Source organism: Balaenoptera borealis, assembly GCF_965194805.1.
Source record: "Balaenoptera borealis genome assembly, chromosome: 19".
Classification (NCBI taxonomy): Eukaryota; Metazoa; Chordata; class Mammalia; order Artiodactyla; family Balaenopteridae; genus Balaenoptera; species Balaenoptera borealis.
In genome coordinates this window covers 11,323,071-11,341,299 of record NC_138878.1, presented here as the reverse complement: position 1 = coordinate 11,341,299, position 18,229 = coordinate 11,323,071, and the positions used below count along the sequence as shown (strand labels likewise).

Sequence of the window (18,229 nt, the reverse complement as noted above, 5' to 3'; positions counted from 1 at the left end):
CCCAATCTAATCAAAGGAGTCCTTAAAAGTGGAGACCCTTTCTCAGCTGGGTTAGAGATGAGATGAAGGAAGGAGTAGACATTCACAGTTTGAGAGGGAATCAACCAGTTGCTGCTGGCTTTGAAAACAGTAGGGGGCCATGAGCCAAGGAATGTGGATGATCTCTAGAAGCTGGGAAGGTCCATAGCTGAAAGCAAGAAAATGAGGACCTTAGTCCTACACTCACTAGGAACCTGCTTTGATTTTAGCATGGTGAGACCACAGTGTTGGACTTCCAGTCTGCAAAATTTTAAGACAATAAACTTGTGCTATGTAAGCAGCTACATTTGTAGTAATTTGTTACAGTAGCAATAGAAAACTTGTTCACACAAAAATGACACACTTATGGGAATTCCCTGGTGGTCCAGTGGTTAGGACTCAGTGCGTTCATTGCTGTGGACCGGGTTCAATCCCTGGTTGGGGGACTAAGATCCTGCAAGATGCGTGACGAGGCCCACCCCCGCCCCCCAAAAAAAACCCACACAAACTCACACACTTACATTCACACAAAAACCTGTACACAAATATTTGTAAAACTTTATTTGTGATACTGTAAGACGTTACCATAAGGGGAATCTGGGTCAAGGAGTCAAGAAAACTGTGTTATTTTATACAACTGCATGTGAGTCTACAATCTCTCAAAATAAAAAGTTTAATTAAAAAAAAAAAGGTATTGGGTTACTCATCAAAATCCAGGAGGATTCAAGAACCAAGTTCAGAGGCCAGAAACAATGCCCCCAAATCACACTGCAGACCTAGACTGATGAGGATGCTGCTGTCATGGACACCATCCACATACTGCAGCTGGCACCCTGACGTAGGCCCAAGAAGATTTTTGGGGTTCCCTGCCTCTGCCTCACTAGGCCTGGACTCAAAATGCTGGGCACATAGCTGATTCATGAAGCCAAGGTTCCTGACTGAAAACTAGCTACAAAGGGTGCTGGGAAATCAAGGGTTTTGAATATTCAGCTCCTTGCCTCCCATGAAGGGTGGCATTTATGAAATTTCTTGCAGATCTCTGAGGAGGTGAGACCAGACAGACAAAAAGAAGGTCCAGGGTCTTCCCTGGCGGTGCAATGGTTAAGAATCGCCTGCCAGGGCTTCCCTGGTGGCGCAGTGGTTGAGAATCCGCCTGCCAATGCAGGGGACACGGGTTCGAGCCCTGGTCTGGGAGGATCCCACATGCCGCGGAGCAACTGGGCCCGTGAGCTACAACTACTGAGCCTGCACATCAGGAGCCTGTGCTCCGCAACAAGAGAGGCCGCGATAGTGAGAGGCCCACGCACCGCGATGAAGAGTGGCCCCCGCTTGCCGCAACTAGAGAAAGCCCTCGCACAGAAACGAAGACCCAACACAGCCAAAAATAAATAAATAAATAAACTTATAAAAAAATAAAAAAGAATCCGCCTGTCAATGCAGGGGACACAAGTTCGAGCCCTGGTCCGGGAAGATCCCACGTGTCGCGGAGCAACTAAGCCCATGTGCCACAACTACTGAGCCTGCACTCTAGAGCCCGCGAGCCACAACTACTGAGCCTGCGTGCTGCAACTACTGAAGCCCGTGCACCTAGAGCCCGTGCTCCACAACAAGAGAAGCCACCGCAATGAGAAGCCCGCACACCGCAACAAAGAGTAGACCCCACTCGCCACGACTAGAGAAAGCTTGCGCGCAGCAACGAAGACCCAACGCAACCAAAAAAAAAAAAAAAAAAGACGGAGCTAAAAGGGGGAGTTACAAATAGACTGATACAGATATGAGGGAATTTCACATAAGAAAATTCATGGATGTTTTAGAAATTGTATCAAAAAATATTCCCAGATATTTTGTTTCTGAACAGAACAGGGAAAACCAACAATGGGAACAATGTAATAAATACCTCAAAAGAGAAAAGAAAAGCATCAGGTATTTAAGATACAAAGTATTTTAATGGTGAAAATCAATAGGTTTTAGGAGAAGCATCAGTTCATATCTGATATGAAAGATAAGTCATCAAATGTATTTTTAAAGAGTATTGGGTATTTCCTCCTATGCTCAGAGTGATCAGAAATATTTCCTTTGAGTTACTCAAATTCACCACTTGTAATGAACAACTTCGTACTAGTTGCAGGGAAACACTTTTAAAAGAGGAATACAGGGTATCTGACCTTAAAGAACTCACTCCAGTTCAGGCAAGATGAATGTTTAATATAACCTAAACATTTTCCAGATAAAGACCTAGAAATGCTAGATTAAAATATACCAAAAATTATTTTAAATGTATAGCTGAACCCACAAGAAAGAAAGGGAAACCCCCAGGGTGCCTGGATCAAAGAAGGAACTGAAAACCACAGTGGTAGCATAGAAGTTGATATAGTGGCTACAAGGGGGTGAATGGGGTGGGGAAGAAGTTTCAATAACTTCCGCCCTGGGTTTTGTTATCCACATTATAACAGGACTGGTCTTGGACTTATAAAAGGTGGAACACTAGAACTAAAACTTCAAATAAAGTAGAAGCTACTTTATCTTCAGGGAGAGGACAGACTAGGAAAAATTCACCTAACAGCCCATGGAGCAGACAAGAAAACTTTTCTCTGCTTGGACAGTAGGGAAAAGGGGGAAAAAAGTATCTCCTGAGAACTGGAACCCTGGGCCTGCAATCACATGGAGTTGGGGTTCACAATTACTTCAATTGTAATAGTTGAGTGTTCTAGAAACTTCAAAGCAAAAAAATTAACATAAATAGTAGCCCAAGCCAGGGCACCTAGTAGAGAATTCATCTCCACTTTTGAGAAATACAGCTTCACTAGGCCATATGAGATCACTCCAAGACAAAACCTTACTAAAGATGAGTAAAGAATACTAAACACAAAAGGAAATAATCCACTTAAGAGAGACAACAAATGAAATAAAGACAGCTTTAGAACTCCAAGAACTTCTGATAAAAGAACCATCAGACGGACACTATAAAGGAAGTATACTTAAAATGATTATGAATATAAAAGAAAACCTAAAAACCATATGCATGAGATCCTATGAAAAAAGAACAGGCAGATTTGAAAACAAATCAAATAAAAATTCTAAAAATAAAAAACGTAGTCACACACACACAAAAAAAACATAGTCACTGGAATGAAACTCAATGAACAAGTTAAAACAGATTAGACACAGCTGAAGAAAAAGTAAAGAACTAGAACACAGGAGACAGCCAGAAGGCAACTCAGAGAAATAGTGAGATGAAAAATACCGAAGAAAAGTGAAGTGATACTGAGGACAAAATGAAAAGATCTGACATACAGGAGTTCTAAAAGGAGATAATAAAATGCAAACAGACGATATTCAAAGAGATAATGCCTGAGAAATTTTCAGAACTTTCAAAAGGCATGAAGCCTCAGATTTAAGAAACAAAACTAAATCCATACCATCTCCATCGTATTGAAACTGCAGAAATCCAAAGTCAAAGAAAAGATCTTAAAAGAGCTTTATTCTTTTTAAGGCATGAATAAGAAAGAATAAAATAACTATACTTCATGCTCCAATGTTTAAAGGGTCATGAGCACAACAGCAGTAGAGAGAGAGGACCTGTATCAGGAAAGAGTGTGGGAGGGCAGAGCTGGACTTGAAAAATGGGCAGGATTCCCATAGATAGGGAGAGATGAGGGCACCTGGGGGTGGGAGTGGGGAGTCTGAATAAGCTGAGGGAGGAAAATATGGCGCAAAGGGAAGGACTTCTTTCTGGTTGTCAAACAGAGTTAACAGAAAAAAGTGTGGTTGGCTGGAACTAAAGTAGTATGTTGTTCACTAATATTAGGCTAAAGAATTTGAACTTAATAGTAGGTAACAAGGATCAAATTTTTGAGCAAGTGATAGGATCTAAACTGAATTTCTGCCAAAAAATCTCTTACCCCAGCAGCGGCACCCCGGGTGCATATAGGAAGAAGGACTGTTGCCTTTAAGTAAACTTAGGAAACAATTCTAATAGTCCAAGCTTTTCAAAAGACTTTAGAAAATATTCCAATTACCACAGAAAGAATCTGCAGAAAGAAAGACCCAGAAAAAAGGCAATGGGAATGAAGATGAAATATAGAGAGAAGAGGGGGAGGAGAGGGAGGGAAAGATTATAAATGAATATTTATAGACATTTTGAAGGTGGAATTAAAAGGACTTAATGGATTGGGCAGTGGGCGGGGGTGCAGGCAAGAAAAAGAAAGGGAAGAAGACAGCACTGAGGTTGGGACTGAGTGATTCAGGAAATAGTGGTGGTATATTTTTTCTCCAGAGACAGACTGGCAGTGTGACCCAGCAGATAAGAACACTGGAATAGAAAGAAGCTTTAATTTAGGTACTCTCTCTGACAAGCTACTTAACTACACAGGCTCCGTTTCTCCAGCATTGTAAAATGGAACAAGTAAGAGAAAATGAATTAAATGTTGGACCACTGTGGTGTCAAGGGTATTCAGAATAAACTTCCAGCAAGCAGTGAGAAATATGCAGTGAGGGTCTGGAGCTCAGGAGAAAGGCAGTTCTGGAAGGACAGAGAACCACCAACATAGAAGAGATGGTTAAAGCTGTTGGAGTAGATGAATGACATTATTTAAATGCATAAAGAGCAGAGGCCTGTGAATCTTGAGAAAACCCTACACAAATGCAGAAAAGGTGGCAGTGGATAAGCTTAGAGTCTTATCAGGAAGGGGTGTCCTGAGATAGTGTATCATAATTACATGACATACCATACTGGGAGAAAGAAGTTGTGTGCCATTTTCCATTGCTAATCAATTTCCCCAAGGACTGATAAAATGTAAGGGAAAAAAAAGCCTTTATCATGAACTTTCCCTACTATATCTGGGAAGCACAGATCCTTTGCTTTCATTATGGTGCTAACCAAAGTCCTATTTCAAAGGAGTTTTAGAAATATATAACTCCAATTTTATAAAGACAGATACCTCATAATCTAAGGCTTCATGCTGAAATTCTGTCTGGCTCATTCTTGAATGATACTATAAAACACATAGCTAATCCACGTTAGTCCAATAGGAAAGTTGGCTTCACCACAACAAGACTGAGAAATTGAGGTCCAAACAGGTCCAATGTAAGCTACATCAGAATGACTTTCTGAAATGCTATCAAAAACTTGGATTTAGCTCACCCACAGCACATACAGACACATGGCTGGGAAGGAGACATGATGCTTGTGGTTACTGTGCTCCAAAGGGAACTTCCTCACATCTTTTCTTTGAAACTAGTTACACTAGACAAGAGCCCAAGATCAAGAATGTTTTGTACATGGGATCCCTTAGATCCTTCCTCTCACTTCTGGTCCAAATAAGTTATGTCACACTCTTCTCTTTTGGTTCCTGCCTCCTACAGTTCACCATTCTGCACGCAGCTGGGGCTAAATGATCCCGGTTTAAAGCAAAAGCCAATGCAAAGTGTGGGTTTTTCCTGCTCATTCTCAAATAAGCAGCTACTAATTGTAAATATTTCAAATTCAAGGAAAGTCTAACATTCAAAAGGTTGTGACTTTTTTTTATGGTCATAAGCATCCAGAATTACTATATCTAAAGATTAATGATTGTTCAGAATCTTCCATTTTCTTAATGATACAGAAATATTAGCCTAGGTTAGAAATTTTAAGTTCTTTCAGCTGAAATTTATCATAGGTTCCCTTGGATAACTGGGTTTTGGCAAGAATCCAGAGCTAGTAACTGAATATAGTAAGTGCTGCACATCACATCAGCCTGATTTTCAATCCCTGACCAAAATAATCAGAACACAGCTTCTCAGCCTCTCCCATAAGAAAAATCCCCCAATCCAAATTAAAATATTTATCAAATATGCATCTTTCTATATAATCATAACCTTCCACCAAACAGCAGCAAGATACCTGTATCAAAACGTGATCAGAACATAAGAATCCCTGACTGCTATACTTAGGACAAATGACATTCTTTACTGACATTAAAACATTTCGGATATGGGGATATATGTATATGTATAGCTGATTCACTTTGTTATAAAGCAGAAACTAACACATCATTGTAAAGCAGTTATACTCCAATAAAGATGTTTAAAAAAAAAAAAATTGGGGGATAGTAACTTCCAACACTATGGACATAAAGAGAGAAATAACACACAGCATTTTAAATAATCTATAATATACAGTCCCTAGATTGGCTCACGATTGCTCTCAGTGTTTATAAAACTCAGATTTTTACCTGAACTCTTAAATGACTGAGAATTAATTAACTTTCATGATTTGATACAATATGGAGACTACCTATAGGTGATACCCAAACCTTAATTTATTCTTTAACATTTGACAAATGCACAAAAATGTAGCACTAGATTAATTCTTGAAAAAAAAAATCTGTTTTTGGTAAAGGTTTTCAAAGGAGGGGAAATTTTAAGCCACAATGCAAACCAGCAGGTTATGAAGATTCAGTTAACATAATGATTGTGGAGAAACCCTGATTACTAGTAATGCTGTGTGGAAATGGGCCCTCCCTCTAATGTAACACTGGAGAGATTTCAAATTGTTCTTGTCTATTATGATTTAAGGTGCACACATTTGATGAGCCAGCAATCCCACGTCTAAGAATCTGTCCTCCAGAAATAACAGCATGAGATCATAAAAAAATATATGCAAGGATTATTATGGAACTATTCATAACTGTAAAATTTGGAAAACTAAATGTTCACCAATAAGGGAATGGTTATTCAAATTATAGAATATTCACACAACAGAATATCATGCAGGCATAACAAAATGTAGATGTTTATACTGGACCTAGAAAGATGCCCAAGATAGACTGTTTAAGTAAAAATACAAGTTGCAGATTAATGGAGAAGAGTGAGTACATTTTTGTTTTAATGTTATATGATTACAATATACTAGCATAGTAAGGGAAGGACTGGACATAACTGATAACCAGCTAAAATTCTTAGCCTCTGGGGCTGGGAATGAAAGAACAGGCAGGTAGCAAGGAAATTTCACTTCCTTCTTTCTGAAAAAAATTTAAGTGGCAGGACTACAGGTCATTTTTTACTTTCTTATTTGTAATTCAAAAAACAACAGTAAAAGCTTTTGGATCTCAAGGAAAAAAATGAGAGAAGAAAAATCATCTTCCACTTTCTAAGCACAATGGTGAAGTTTAAAACAAAACAAATTCTAATAAGAGAAAGATGGAGAAATTGTATAACACATAGAAATCTCATACTAAGAGAATAATCTAATTAGAGAAAAATGTATAGCATTTATATACCAAATCTTAGGGATGCTTCATGTTCCTGGGATCTTGCCAAAGACAAGCTATCTTTTCAGGGGGACTCTGCCCTCTAGTGTACACTAAAAGAAGCTAAAGCACTCAAAGTAAATCAATAAATTCGTGTTATAACCAAAATATTTCCACTTCATTCCTAGAGCATCACAATCCTCTCCTTAAATGAATGTCTCCATATCCTTATTTACAAATCAATTTCCTATTATCGTACTGAGTAAACTTTATGAAAGTCATAGCTTCAGCTACCTATTCTTTCCATTCTTCCCTACACTACCAAGAAGCACCCAAAGCACTTCCCTGACACCTATTTCACACCAAAAAAAAGTTGGCACAACCAAGGGTATAGGAATATAGCAAAATAAAAGTTTAAAATTTTATAACACATACAGGCACCTGGCTCTTAAACTCATAGATTGTTGGAACTTGTTGGCACTTTAACTCAAGGGTAAGGGCAAAGGAAAAAAGAAGGCTGCTCTGTGTAATAAAGTTCAACTCCTCACAGGATTTTCTAAGAAGACTAGAATTTGTTCAACTCTGGGCAACACTGAAAACCAAAAGGGACATTTCCTAGATTCACAGTATTTGCTGTAGGTATTCAATCCCATCCTGGTGACCGCAAATGAAAAATGTTCTTACTTTGAAAGTTTTTCTATGTTTGGGATCTCATTTAGACACTTATATTGCTTGATCCAAATGTCAAAGAGTCTCCAAAAAAAAGCGGAACAGGGGGGATGGGGGGGCGGGCGGGGGCGGAGAATAATCACTAATCTCTCCATTCATAATTCTTTCACTTTCTAGCTTGGCCTGGAACAATCTCTTCATATCAAGAATGTGAATGAGGGACTTCCGTGGTGACGCAGTGGTTAAGAATCCGCCTGCCAATGCAGGGGACACGGGTTCGAGCCCTGGTCCGGGAAGATCCCACATGCCGCGGAGCAACTAAGCCCATGCGCCACAACTACTGAGCCCGGGAGCCACAACTACTGAAGCCTGTATGCCTAGAGCCTGGGCTCCGCAACAAGAGAAGCCACCACAGTGAGAAGCCTGTGCACCACAACAAAGAGTAGCCCCCGCTCGCCGCAACTAGAGGAAGCCCGCGTGCAGCAACAAAGACCCAATGCAGCCAAAAATAATTAATTAATTAATTTTTAAAAAAGATTGAATGAGATGAGATCACCTTTAATAAATTCAAAATATTCCAAGTATTCATGGGGAAATCTTTAAAGAATTATTTAATTTCAATTTCAAATCCACTTACTCTGTACCTGCAACACCGGTAGAGGTATACTTAAAAAACAATTGAAGAATAAATTAAGGGACTTCCCTGGTGGCGCAGTGGTTAAGAATCCGCCTGCCAATGCAGGGGACATGGGTTCGAGCCCTGGTCCAGGAAGATCCCACGTGCTGCGGAGCAACTAAGTTCATGCACCATAACTACTGAGCCTGTGCTCTAGAGCCCACGAGCCACAACTACTGAACCCACGTGCCCAGAGCCTGTGTTCTGCAACAAGAGAAGCCACTGCAATGAGAAGCCCGAGCACCGCAACAAAGAGTAGCCCCCGCTGGCCGCAGCTAGAGAAAGGCCGCACACAGCAACGAAGACCAACGTGGCCAAAAGTAAAAAAATAAAAAGAATAAGCTAAAACCAAATGAGGCAGAGTATAAGCATCCATTGAAGAACATGAAGGTGAAAGTCAGTACAGGGTTTTCTTGCCCCAACACACAGCATCATTCTGGAGCTGATAAGTAAAGTAACAGCAGTACCACTGAGGCTGCCAGAATCAATCATTTCCTCTTAAAAGCTATTTCTAGCTAGTCCTATTCTGGAACAAATGGCTGCTAGAAGAAATGACCTTAAAACAAGCTGGGCAAGGATATTTCCTACTTGAGTCCCCTGGCAACACCCTCACATAAGCTTTCTACAACGTAGAATTCAGACCTCAGTAAGAGTCCATTGCCATACTCCAATAAAGATGTTAAAAAAAAAAAAAAAGAGAGTCCATTGCCAGATAGAAACGGTAACAGCCATTACTCCCCAGTATCACATCTTGTCCACAGCTTCACTGTTGACTGCTGGCAGATTATCAAAGTACAAACACACCTCCAACTCATTTTTAAAATGTGCTACTTTTGGATTTTGCTACTTTTTTAACCTTCTTCACAAATCAACATTTATTTAAGGCTCCATGTTAGTCATTCTGGGACAAGTTATTAAGGAGTTTAAATCTGAGCCTCACTTTCTCGCGGCTACATATACAGTTATTCTGGAAAAATGAAATACAATTTAGCTATTCAGCCCTAATTATCCAGACTGGTGGAGGGCAGGGCTACAGGGAGGATGCCAGTAATTTTACTCTGCTCTTAAGAATACCTGGGCTTCCCCGACTTGCTGCGGCAGACAGAAGTACCCAAGTTTGAGCTTGGAAGAGCTGCCCATTGCTATCTGTTCCCTGGTAGGCGCCAAAGGAGGATTCAGTTATGACCTTCACAAATGAGGAGGGAGCGTGCTGGTGCTTCTGCTGTGCTTTCAATCAGAATGACAAGTGAGACGAGTCTATTCAGGTGCCACCCAGCTCGGTGGGAGTCCCGCTCTCAGCACCTGGACAGGTGGGAGACGAGGTCCCCTTCCCCCAGCCCGGGGCGGGCAGGTGGCCCGGAAACCTAGTCCCGAGCTGCCGAGCGCCAGACAACCACCTCCCTCCCATGATCAGGAAACCAGAGGTCACCTTCCCACAGAAACTTTATTTTTCACAAATCTCAAGTGCAAAACATAGACGACCATTTTTAAAAAGCAGAGTCAAATTTTTAACCACAGATGTCTACAAGAATTATACCTTTAAAAAACACAACCAATTTTTATATTTCAAAAATATCTCAACTCAAATTAATTTCTCAAAAAGTAAAAAAAAAAAAAAAACTAAAAAAAATGTGCTAGCTCCTTCAATTTCATGAGATAAGGATGAGATTAAAATATAGTACAGGAAACCCAGACTAGCCATGGTTAATGAGGAAAAGGCTTACAAAGGAAATGGGAGTAAATAGTCATCTCACTTCCTTCAAAAATAACAAAACACAAAATAGCTTTCAAAGAGTCCTTCATAAGTTATAAAGCTGAAGAGATACTTTTAACAAAAAAGGCCAATTAGGAGGGTAAGAAAGAGTGGTTGTAAGGCACAGGGGCTGAGAGCCCAGACTTTAGTCTCAAATAGAACTGGACTGGAATCCAGGCTCCACCATCCATCAACTATACAATTCTAACAAATTAAGGGCTCCTCCCTGAGCCTCAGTTTCCTGATCTGTGAAATGGGCACAAAGTTAGCACCTATCTCTTGAAATGTTTATGAAGAATAAATGAAATAATACATGTAAAACACTTAGCACGGTGCCTTAAATTTGGTAAACTGTCAATAAACAGAAACTATTCTTTTAAAACGGATAGAGAAACATTTAACCTACAGCATGAGAAGATAGTATGTCATACTTAATCTAGAGAACAAACTGGTTCCAAAAGGAAATTAACCTGGTCATTAAAGGGAAACATGGCATTCTAGCATGTGAGAAACACCTGACTACAGGAACCAAGCGGGTAGCATAAATGAGGAGCAGGGACAGGAACAGGCGCAACCCATCTACTCTGCTCCAGCTCCTTGCTGCTGTAAGGAAAGAGGGAGGGCAGTGGCACAACTTCTCATTTCTGAAGAAAAACCAGTAATCCAGAGTTTTATGTCAACTCTCCTGATTTTTAAATACTGACCAAATAAAAACATACAAGGACAGATCTGATCCATCAACTGCCAGTTTGTGAATGTCTAACCTGGAGCAGAGTCTCAAACTGGAAACTGAAGGACCCCAGCTCCCTAAAACAGCATGTCACAAAGCTGGCATTCTGGAAAAGAAAATTCTCTGTACAAACTGTCCTAAGCACTGCAGGATATTTAGTATCCCTGAAACCCACCCACTAAGTACCAATGGTCTCAAGTCATGTGACACCAAAATATCTCACCACACGTTTCTGAACACCTCCTACTGGCAGCACCACATTCACTAAGAGTAACAAAGTTAAATTCAAAAGTTAATGAGGGGCTTCCCTGGTGGCGCAGTGGTTGAGAATCTGCCTGCCAATGCAGGGGACGCGGGTTCGAGCCCTGGTATGGGAAGATCCCACATGCCGCGGAGCAACTCGGCCTGTGAGCCACAATTACTGAGCCTGCGCGTCTGGAGCCTGTGCTCGGCAACGAGAGGCCGCGATAGTGAGAGGCCCACGCACTGCGATGAAGAGTGGCCCCCGCTTGCCACAACTAGAGAAAGCCCTCGCACAGAAACGAAGACCCAACACAGCCATACATACATACATAAATAAAAAGAATGTAAGCAGACAAGAATAGCATTAAAAAATAATAATTAAAAAAAAAAAAAGTTAATGAGGAGGACTTCCCTGGTGGCTCAGTGGTTAAGAATCCACCTGCCAATGCAGGGGACACGGGTTCGAGCCCTGGCCCGGGAAGATCCCACATGCCGCAGAGCAACTAAGCCCGTGCGCCACAACTACTGAGCCAGCGCTCTAGAGCCCATGAGTCACAACTACTGAAGCCCGTGCACCTAGAGCCTGTGCTCTGCAACGAAGAGTAGCCCCCGTTTGCCACAACTAGGGAAAAAGCCCATGCGCAGCAATGAAGACCCAAACCAATGCAACCAATAAATAAATAAATAAATAAATAAAAGTGTACCGCTTTAAAAAAAAAAAAAGTTAATGAGAGTCATGAACATCTATTTACAAACAGTAACAAAATAAGTACAGGGCCAGCCCTGAGTCAACTAAACTAAAACCCCAAATTATCATCAAACAGGAAATCTCACTAAGTAGAAAGCTTAGAGCTGGCTGTGGGAACAAATCAAAAGGCTTAACTCCCTCTCCTTACTTCTAACATTAATTATGACAAAAGGAAACTGCCGTATCTTTTTTCTAGCCATTTCTTTTATAGTGTTACTGGACATTACAGTTTTCCACCAATCTCTTTTTTCCTACAGCAGGAGCTTACATATAGAACTATACATGCTTTAAAAGAAATCACGGTGGAAGGAACCCCTTGGTAACACTCCTGGATTTTTCCCTTATGGCTCACTGTCCCATTCAAGAGCATATCCAAGTTACCATATGACCCAGCAATTCCACACCCAGGTACACACCCAAGTGAAATGAAAAGACATGTCCCCACAAAAACTTGTATATGAATGATTATAGAAGAATTATTTGTAATAGTCAAAAAAAATGGTAACAATCCTATGCCCGTCAACTAATGAATGGATAAATAAAATGTGGTACATCCATACAATGGAATATTATTCAGCCATAAAAAGGAATGAAGTACAGACACAAGAATGAACCTTGAAAACATTATGCTAGTCACAGAAGCCAGAGCCAAAAGGACAAATATTGTATGATTCCATTTATATGAAATGTCCAAATAGGCAAACCTAGACACAGAAGATTGACTAGTGGTTTCCTGGGGTTGGGGGAGAGAAATGGGGATAAAAATGGAGAGTGACTACATTTTGGGGGGAGTGATGCACAGCTCTGAATACACTAAAAAATAAATGAACTATATAATTTAATAGGTGAATAAATAAAAACAGCTCAGTAAAGCTATTTTTAAAAAGTGAGGAAAAAAGCACATCCAATTTAAAATTATTAAATAGACTAATACCATTTGTTCTCTTAAAGACAAATCCAAACAATATCACAGATCATGTCTAGGATGCCCACTTTCTTCTAATGATCTTAATTATAATAATTACCAATAAGCACTTACTCATGATACTCATGGTTTTGAAACAAGCTGATTCTCCTCTTCCTGAAATGGCCATTTTTAGGCATTCAGTAACCTCACCATGTATATCTACTCATAGGCACATACCACCTGACCAGGCATTTCACAAGAGCATCAAACCAGGAGGTGAAGTCAGATTTTTGAGGTGGCCTGTCTTTTTTTGTTGTTAATGTAAATATATTTTCTGTGAATAAGCTGAGGGTCCTTTCTTCCCTGTCAGTCAAAACACTTGAAATATAATTGGATCTAGCTTTGAAATGCTCCTCTCAAGGGGAATGCAACTCCTTTAAAAGTAAAAGGGCCTAAAAAATAAGTCAACATAGGTCGGAGGTCTAACTGATCTTCATAACAAGAGATTCTGATCAAAAATTAGAAACATTTCCACCCAGTACTGTGGCTATGTCTGGTTTTTGTTACTTTTTTTTTTTTTAAGGGCTGCTGTGTATGCAATGCTTGTCAGTGTTTTTATTTTTTTATTTTTTTTAATTAATGAATTTATTTATTTAGTTTTGGCTGCATTGGGTCTTCACTGCTGTGCATGGGCTTTCTCTAGTTGCGGCGAGCAGGGGCTACTCTTCGTTGCAGTACGCGGGCTTCTCATTGCAGTGGCTCCTCTTGTTGCGGAGCATGGGATCTAGGCATGTGGGCTTCAGTAGTTATGGCTTGTGGGCTCTAGAGCACAGGCTCAGTAGTTGTGGCGCACAGGCTTAGTTGCTCCGCGGCATGTGGGATCTTCCCGGACCACGGCTCGAACCCGTGTCCCCTGCATTAGCAGGCGGATTCTTAACCACTGCGCCACCAGGGAAGCCCTGGTTTTTGTTACTTTAAGTGAAATGCTCAATGATCTCTGTATAAAAACGACTATATTTTGAAACTTAAAAGCCAACAAAGTCATATTAACTCACGTCCGAGGAGCTTGGGAGATATCAGATCAACTGCTCAGACAGCAAGACTGTTGTACAAATTAAAGGTCCTGGGGACTGACTGCTCAAATACACTGAGTACCAACAGGTCTTCTACCTTCAGTGTGACACTGTGAGGAATTCTATCTCTTCTATCTTTGGGGCAAACATTCCTAAACTGACACCACCCAGGATGTTGTCTGAGACTCAACAATAAAGCCTCTTTTTTTTTTTTTGCTCAATAGACCGAGAAGACAAGACAAAGTTACATGGGAAAATGATGTTTTTCACCCTTACGTTTTATTGCTTTAGGTCACTCTCAATCTACAAGGAGGCAACTAAATAGTAAGCCCTTCATTAAACAAGTTAACGCTTATGGGTAGGATTATAAACTTGAGTGGAACTAACGGCTGCCCACTGTTGGAATAAAGTAAGTAATAAATGTTGGGTTGAAGGCAAGCAGTAAATGTACCAGCCAGACACCCACAAACACTGGTAGAAGCTGGATTCAAGTGGCCAACAGTATTGGTAGCAAAGGCTGGAGGGGAGTGGAGGGTGAGAAGTGGATCGAGAGCTTAGACTAACAGAACTAGAGGAATTCAGACACATTAGGCTGAGCACGGTGCTTTTTTCTACCAATCGTAGAGTTTCTTGTCATTTCTGACTCCGGCCTCTAATGAATTGGGTGTTTTGTTTACTCCATCCCCAAAGCATAAACTTTGGCTTTTTATAGCCAAAGCAGTGTGCTATTTTAAACATGTGGCGGAAATGCATTGTCAGTTACAAACATTTGCTCCTGTGATTCTTATTTGCTAGCAAAGGACGTGGGACAGGATGTTTTACTCTCCTGCTCTGGTTTTCCTGTATTGCTTAAATCTGTTTAGAGAGAAGAAAAATAAACAAAGTGTTTCTGCTGGGCAATTTCTATAAACTAACGCAACTCCAAAAATGAAAATGAAAAGAGTCTGTGGAAAAAATATTTTACTGCATTAAAATAATTTTCTTTTAATAAATTAGATATTTCCTGTAGATTCTTCCCCTGAAAACTCTGCATACCACGCATGTGCAGCCTGCAGCACATACTAATGTCTGCACTGATAAAATGTGTGCACTTAGACACCCCAGATCAAATGAATTCCTCTTGAGCCTGTCTTTACCCAAGCACAACTACAACTGTGGAAGCTTTTTGAGATGAATAGCAGAAAAATGATCATGCCAACCTTGAAGGTCATCTTCTGGATTTATTCAGAAATTCAAGGTACATGTATCATAATTAAATGTGTCCCCATTTGCATGTACAAACTGTGAGGACTTTTTTACTGAGGCAGACATATCCTTGTAATCTGTTATGTGCCATTATAGCTTTCAAAGAAACTGATTTTGCTCAAATTTCACTTTACCCCTTTATAAAGGAGTCAGTCGTTCATTAATCTACTAAAAGATATGTCATTGGTTGACCCCTCTAGATTCCCTCTACGTCCTTCTCCACGCTGCTCTCTGCCCCAGATGCTGTCCTGTATGGACAAAAGGCTCCTTTATCCAACCTTAGTCAGGCTCCTTTGAGGCCTCTTCTCGACTAAGCCTCAATCTTGGCCCCATCCTTGACGGGCTTGCATAGCTCAGTTTTGGCAAGAATCCTGCTAAATCAGTTTAAACAGAACTGCCTACTCATATCTGATCACTCTCAACATATGATCAAGTTCCTCATTTGCCACCTCTGATGTATAAGTCCTTGGCCTGTCTTCAGCAAGAACCCTGTTAGGTCAGCTCAGCAAGAATCCCCCTACTTCTCATGTCTCCCCTCAGCACTGTTCCATCCACTGATCATCCTCCCACCCCCAATTCTGTTCCCTGGCTATAAATCCCCAGCTGTCTTTGTTGTATTCAAAGTTAAGTCTGATCTTTCCCCCCTATTGTGATAGTCATTAACAACTACTGCAATAATCCTGAATAAGTCTTCCTTACCATTTTAACAAGTACTAGGATAATTTTTTCTTTCATAAGCCTCAGTGGCCAATGGAGTGCCCTAGCAAGAGATGGGATGGAGGGAGGAATGGAATATTTGGATATTTATTCCCCTGGCTTCCCCCTAGATGGTCCATCACTCAAGTGAAGTTCTCAGCTCCTGACAGGAGGCCCACCCTATCTTCACTGCCATAAGCTGCTCCCTGTCTTGCCCCTTCAGGTCTAGGGGTGGTGATGGAGCCTCATTATTACTAGGCCCAGAGACACCATACTGTCCCTCTCCCTGTGGTTTTTCATTATTTTGTGAGTTATTAAACTCTCCTCAAGGTATCCTAATTTGAGGATGCCATCTGTTTCCTGCTGGGTTCCCCTAATACAGATATCATCATAGCAGATTTCTTATCTTCCAAAGGCTATTAGCTCTTTCTAAGAAAAGAAGGCATGGGGCTTCCCTGGTGGCGCAGTGGTTGAGAATCTGCCTGCTAATGAAGGGACACGGGTTCAAGCCCTGGTTTGGGAAGATCCCACATGCTGCAGAGCAGCTAGGTCCATGAGCCACAAGTACTGAGCCTGCGTGTCTGGAGCCTGTGCTCCGCAACAAGAGAGGCCGCAATAGTGAGAGGCCCGCGCACCGCGATGAAGAGTGGCCCCCGCTTGCCACAACTAGAGAAAGCCCTCGCACAGAAACGAAGACCCAACACAGCCATAAATAAATAAATAAATAAATAAGTAAATTTTTAAAAAACAAAACAGGGTTGTATTTGTAGGTAGTGCTTACTTAGAAAAAAAAAAATACAAAAAAAAAAAAAAAGAAAAGAAGGCATGAATACAGAATACAGTGAGATTTCCATGAGTGACTTAGTGACTTAAACAAGGTGACCTTGACAAGCTACCACTTCTCCCTCCTCTGGTTATCTCCATAACTATGGTAACAGTGTTTTCTGAAACACATTGTTTCCAAGTAGAATCTCTAAGCATTAATACGGATTATTTTAAGAAACACCCAAGGAAGACAGAAGTAAAAATTATGCTAGTTGAAACTAACCATGCTAGAAACCTAAGGCAGAAGAAACTCTGCCTTTATTTCTATCTAGTACTTAATCTAGTACTTAATTTACAGTAACACTTTCAATAAATGCCAAGAGACGCTGTTTAATAATACCAGATAAAAGCCTGGTAACCCAGAGACAAGCCTGCAGAAGGCTACTTCTGTAAGTAGTCTAGAGCAGTATTTGTCACATTCAGGTTGTAACAGACTGTGAAATCAATTCAATGGGTCATAACATTTTTTTAAATGACACATACTACACATAATAATTACATACTAATGGAAAGAAAATAGAAGAGTTCACCATACATAGTAAAGGTAAATATAATTTCACCAAATTTTTATTTCACTTTTTAACATACCTATATTTATGGGTATACTAAGTCATAATGTAAAATGTACTCCTTATTTTGAGTTGCAGTCAATAAAGTTTGAAAGTCACTGGTATGAAGAAAATCCCTGTCAAACAATATAATGATTAGAAGGCTAAAAGCATGTTGCTTCAGCCAAGAGCCTCATATTTTTTATATCAGCCCTCATAAAATATATAGTTTATTTCGTCACCCTGTACAAGCACATTTATAACCAAAATAGGGAATTCCCTGGCAGTCCAGTGGTCAGGACTCGGTGCTTTCACTGCTGGGGGCCTGGGTTCGATCCCTGGTCAGGGAACTAAGATACTGCAAGCCGCGGGCACAACCGAAAACAAGCAAACAAACAAAACCCACACTGAAATAAAAATTTTGTGAAAACAATATTTATTCTTACCACATGATGTACTATGACATTTATTCTATTTCATTTCTCTTAAATGATGATTGCAAACCACAGCTTGAAAAGTACTGGCCTAGAGTATTAAGAGGGTCAGTCTGGAGAACTCTGTTCGCATTACTCCGCTCCTCTCACAGGTGCCCTCCTCGGTGTTTGCCTAATTTCCACTGTGGTAGCAAGCACTCAAACCCTTTTCCTTCTCAGGTTCCTGTGTAACTACTACACGACTTCTGCCACCTAGCTGCTCCAGTGGGAGAGAAATGCTTGGATTAAGAAGCAGATAGAAAGTATGGAGCCGATGTGGACACAGGCCATCCACACGCCCCTGCACTCACCGCCATGGCACCCTGAGAGCAGCGTCACTGCAAACACCTGCAGCTCGTGGCCTGAGCGCCGAGGAAGCAGCTGAGCCAGCACGGA

At 40.7% G+C, this 18,229-nt stretch overlaps 1 protein-coding gene across 5 annotated transcripts in view; it reads right to left on the bottom strand.

Moving 5' to 3' along the window:
- The window catches only part of CFDP1 (craniofacial development protein 1), a 138,676-nt gene that overhangs the window by 90,935 nt on the left and 29,512 nt on the right, over positions 1-18,229 (bottom strand). The gene's annotated exons all lie outside the window — the stretch shown is intronic.